Source organism: Zootoca vivipara, chromosome 2 (assembly GCF_963506605.1).
Source record: "Zootoca vivipara chromosome 2, rZooViv1.1, whole genome shotgun sequence".
NCBI classification, from domain to species: Eukaryota; Metazoa; Chordata; class Lepidosauria; order Squamata; family Lacertidae; genus Zootoca; species Zootoca vivipara.
Window position 1 is genome coordinate 98,175,827 of NC_083277.1, and position 5,721 is coordinate 98,181,547.

Consider the following 5,721-nt stretch of genomic DNA (forward strand, 5'->3'; position numbering starts at 1 on the left):
TAAATCCTTTTAAAACCTTTTGAATCAATTTTTCCAATTCACAGGAATAAAATCGTCTTTCTTAGTCCTTTAGCAATTTGACAGCTTTTGACAGCTGTCAAAGCGTCCTCCCCCTTGTTGCTGCTGAACCTCAAGGGGCAACGACACCGGGGGCTGGGGAGGTTTGGAAAAGTCTTTCTTTCTCTCGGGTCCGCAATCTTGAAAGAAGTTTTCCCTTTTCGGCTTGGGAATGTTTAATGCGCCTCCCGATTGTCCATTTGGAAGAGATCGGCTTCCGTTACTTTAGAATCTCTTCCTATCTTCAAATTTAAAATTTTTAAGATCCGAATGGAGATTTGACTTACTTTGAAGAAGTCTTTTATTTCCTTGGAAGAATCCGCCGCTTGCAGGCTGAGGACTCGGAGCTTCACTTCAAGGAGGTAAGATGAAACCCAAAAATGGCTCCCGCGACTCCACTCCGCTGGCTCTCGATTGCTCTACTGAGCTCTCGGGCAGCAGAGGATTCGCGTCCGGAGCAAACAGCTGGGCACTATGTCACCGGGACTCTCTACCCGGTGTTTTTTCGGGGAGTCCGCTCGCTCTGCGGACTTCCCCCCCCTCCACGAAGCCAGGGACCTCGGAGCACGAAGTCCCTGCGTCCAACTTCACCAGCGCGACGGACCGGAAGTATCAATTAATGCGTTCCTATGGGCAAAAAATAATAATCAAAAAAATTCAATGCATTCCTATGGGATTCGCTAGACAAATTTTTCGTTATAAGAATAGACCCGAATTAAATTCGTCTAGCGAGGCACCACTGTATACTCCTCGCAGAACTACAATTCCCAGCACCCATAACAAACTACCAGAGACAAATAAGGCAGAGACAAACAAGGTCAGGTCCAGGGCACCAGACCAGATGGAGGTGAGCAGAAGTTTGACTCTGGCTACAGGTTCAAGGGCCTAGTTCACAGAGGTAGAACATGGTGCAATGTACAGACGCAGGTGGCGCTGTGGGTTAAACCACAGAGCCTAGGGCTTGCTGATCAGAAGGTTGGCGGTTCGAATCCCTGCGATGGGGTGAGCTCCCATTGCTCGATCCCAGCTCCTGCCAACCTAGCAGTTTGAAAGCATGTCAAAGTGCAAGTAGATAAATAGGTACCGCTCTGGCGGGAAGGTAAATGGTGCTTCCGTGCGCTGCTCTGGTTCGCCAGAAGTGGCTTTGTCATGTTGGCCACATGACCCGGAAGCTGTACGCCGGCTCCCTCGGCCAATAATGCGAGATGAGCGCCGCAACCCCAGAGTCGGTCACGACTGGACCTAATGGTCAGGGGTCCCTTTACCTTTACCTTTTACAGGTGAAAAACTCTAGACCTGTTTCCCAGAAGCCCCTTCTCACTTCCTTCTGCAGGAGCTGAGGAGGAGCTAGAACAATATAGGATAACTAGATCAGTCTCAGCTATGCCTTCTCATTCCAGGTACAGCAGACACACAACATCCAACCTTTTAAAGATGCTAATGGGAATGAAATGGGCAAATGCCATTCCATGATTTAATTCCCTTTTACATGTGTTTAGCTTCCTGTGGGGGGAATGTATTTTAAATTGAAATGTAACCCATTGTGAGGAACATCCATCCTTCATTCTTCTTCTTTTTGTGTCTTAAAGCTCTTAAGGCTTCTCACACCTCTTAATAGTCTGAAGTATCTGAAAAACAGGTGAGCTTTTGCCCCAACAAATCTGACACAATGGAGGACATTTCAGAGGTATGCACAGAAAATGCTATCAAGTAAGCAAGCAAGAGGCAAACTTTTTAAAGAAGCCAGTCACTGGGCTATATGAAGTTCAAAGCACTGCATTTAAATCCAGCAACACCAGCAATGGTAAATGCAACTAAAAGGTCACCAAAGTCAACATATCTCATCATCAGGCATCAGAGGAGCCCCCCCCTCCACTATTTAGGGTGCTCCTGCTTCAGTTGTAGACAATACAAACAACATGTACTAACTAAACATCTTCAGCAGATAAGGAAAAATGACTCCAGTCTTTCTCTTGTCCGTAAAACACCTGACCAAATAAAAATGCAATTTTTATTGTGGCCAGAATTTGAATAGTGGGCTTTCTGATAATACTCCCTTTGCAGCTTCTCATTCCTCAAACAAGAGGATGTTTACTTGAGATAGCTCTGTTAAGGTGTCCATTGAGCATCCCAGCATTGCCCTGGAGGATTATTAAGCTATTGAGTATTATGCATTCCTTCCTAAAAAAAGGGGGGGGGAGAAGCCCTCTGTCATTACTTCATTTTGAGGTCATTGGCCATCAGGCTGTAGAAGGTAAAGGATTTAAATCTACACAAAAACTTTATTATGGGGGGCAGGGCAGAGGAGGATTAGATGATCTCATAGTGGTGGCTCCAAAAGTGGCTGAACGAATTGATTTTCTAAATCAGGGCTGGGATACCTCCAGCCCCTTTGCCAGTCTTGGGCTGTGGGTTGCAGACAGGTGGGTGGGCTCCTAGCCCAACATGGAGAGGCACAGTTTTGGGGGCCCCCCTGGGTCCGCACCCTTGGTGGGGGCCAACCTAGTCAACCCCCTAGATTCTGCTAGGTAGAAAATTGCTAGTTTCTGGAAAGAACCGGAGTACCCAGCACCCTTAACAAACTATAGTTCCCATGTTTCTTTGGGAGAAGTCATGTGCTTTGAATGTACACAGTGTAGACGTGGCTGAAGTTTGCAAGAACCTCCAGACAGCAGCCTTCAGAGCCTTAAAACCCCACCAAAAAATGTTACCTCTCTCTGTCAAATCTAGCATCTCCTCGCTGCAAGCTGTTAGCACGGGCCTATCAGAGGATCCAGGACCAAAAGAAAAACCTCTCCTTGCTGCTTCCTAAACAGTTGTCCCACCTTTAATTGAAGGGCTTGTAAATCAAGTGCAATTCCATGCTCGTGACATGGTAACAGAGAGATGGAGAGACACCTGGGAGAGACAGTCCTCTGTTATCAGAGAAATCGGGGCGCCTCCACAGGTAGCAGACCCGGCAAGACTAGGCAAGAAAATTGTCATGGTCTGGCTGCTAATAAAGATGGCCAGGGAGGCAGCCTGGCCTCCTGCTCCTCCTATTCTTTCTACCACCTTTTGTGTCTGTGTCAAATGCAGGTTGCCTCTTGCTCAGGTGTTTCTCAGTGGAGGGAGGAGGGGAGGTCGAAGAAGCGAAGGGGGAGAATCAGGCACAACCCTCCCACCCTATAAATTTGTCTCTGGAACTATGCATTTCGCCAGTTCCCTGAGACCCCCTCGGATGATGTATGGGGAGCACCTGTCATCCGGGAAGCCCAAGGAACAATGGAATGAGATGAGACCTGCTCTGTTTTTTTTAAAGACAGGTAAAACTAGTGTTAGAGCAGAAAGCCAAGGGGGGGAGGGGAAGAGAGCGGAAGTCGATTCTTGAGGCAAATCTGTCAATGGGTGGAAAGATGACTCTCTGAGGTCAAAGGTTCCAATCTGATCTGAGGTCAATGGCCACTGGGGAAAAAAATAATGACCTGACCCCACTGGACAATGAACCAGAAGGTGGTGGTGGGGTCAGGTCGCCTCCTTGTCCCATGTTGGAGAGGGTTCTTCTGAGGCCCAGTTCCTTCTGCTTGTCCATCTCCAACTAGTCGGCAGCGATGGAGGAGCCAGGTGGTCCAAGGGCATCTTAGAGGGGTAGGAGATTCACAGTAAAGTGGAAAGATCTGCTCTGGGGCATAAAGGGTAAAGGGTAAAGGGACCCCTGACCATTAGGTCCAGTCGAGACCAACTCTGGGGTTGCGCCGCTCACCTCGTGTTATTGGCCGAGGGAGCTGGCATACAGCTTTCAGGTCATGTGGCCAGCATGACAAAGCAGCTTCTGGCGAACCAGAGCAGCACACGGAACCGCTGTTTACCTTCCTGCTGTAATGGTACCTATTTATCTACTTGCACTTTGACGTGCTTTCGAATTGCTAGGTTGGCAGGCGCTGGGACCGAGCAATGGGAGCTCGAACCGCCGACCTTTTGATTGGCAAGCCCTAGGCTCAGTGGTTTAACCCACAGCACCACCTGCATAGTCAACAGCATAAAGGTAAAGGTAAAGGGACCCCTGACCATTAGGTCCAGTCGTGACCGACTCTGGGGTTGCGCGCTCATCTCGCATTATTGGCCAAAGGAGCTGGCGTATAGCTTCCAGGTCATGTGGCCAGCACGACAAAGCCGCTTCTGGCAAACCAGAGCAGCACACAGAAATGCCGTTTACCTTCCCGCTGTAGCGGTTCCTATTTATCTACTTGCATTTTGACATGCTTTCGAACTGCTAGGTTGGCAGGAGCTGGGACCAAGCAACGGGAGCTCACCCTGTCACAGGGATTCGAACCGCGGACCTTCTGATCAGAGAAGGGCAGCGAACAAACTCTACAACCCTCCCCAGCCTCCGTAAGAAGTCCCATCGAATAACTGCTTGATTGAGCCTCCTCTCTTTCTAAAAATCAATGGTACAGAAACGCAGGAGTTTTTCAGCCAGGGCAGTGTATATTCTATTCAGCAAGCCAGAGTTAGTTTTTGATCGAAGTATCGGCATAATGAGAATTTTAGATTTTATTTAATTTAAAGCGTGTTTCTAGCCCCCATGGTCACTTTGTGTGTGTGTTGGATCAAGTGAAGTCTCAGGAACTGAAGCTGGCTGGGCAGTGCTTCTTCCCAAAGGCCACGGGGTGAGGCTTCCGTCTAGCCTAGTGCTTGCACAACTTCCTGCCCAGTGGCTGTCCTTTTCCTTGCTGTCTACCTAGCCCTGATATACATGTGTTTCCTCCCTCCCTCCCTAAGGAAAGCATCTCTTCCTGCACTGCCAGCTACAAGCTGCATTGAAGGCCTACTTATTCAGGCAAAAGTACATGTGACGCACAATTGTAGGTGACCCACTCCCCCCCCCTTAAACAAACTGCAGTCAACCCCCTTCATGGTGCAAACAGTATCTCCCCAGACTCATCCAAGAATTCTGGCTCCCCCTTCCCAAACTGAGCCTGATCCATGGCTTGGTGCTATGCGGAGGGACCTCCAAGTCATGTGCTGTCCATACAGTCAGGTCATGATTCTGCAGATCCTGTGTTTTTATGCAGCCCCATCTGCAAAACGACTCCTTTTGGGAGTTTCTGCTGAGCAGTAGCAGCACAGGAAGGGAGGTGGTATGGGGGCTTGTGGGAGACACATGAGCTTCAGGGCCCCAGAGCCACTGTCCGTCTCCCGGGTGCAATCTCCCAAATAAAGCGCCATAACTTTGGCCCATCTTTGCACCCCGGGCGCCAATGGAGGTTGCTATGCCGGTGCTGCTGTGTACCACTGCAAAGGATGCCACCAGCAGTAACTTCCACCCATTGTTCGGGGTGCTCCTTGTCAGCAGCACCCCAACACTGGCTTCCGCAGTGGATCTGGGGAGGACTGGGCAGAGGGACACCTCTGTCTCACCCAGACACCTTTCTGCACTGCTGACTGGGTGTTTGGATTGCCCTGTGAGACCTTAAGGTGCTGCAGAACTCCTTGCTGTTCTTACCAGGAACTCAATGGGAATTCCAAATAGACATACATAATATTGGGCTTTCGGAATACCAAGCCCGCAATCCTCAACACATTGGTCTGACTGCAAGCCCTGTTGCACTCAGTGGAACTTACTTCTTCTGAGTAAGGATGCATTAGGACCAGGCTTCTTCCAAACCAGGCCATCCTGGACCA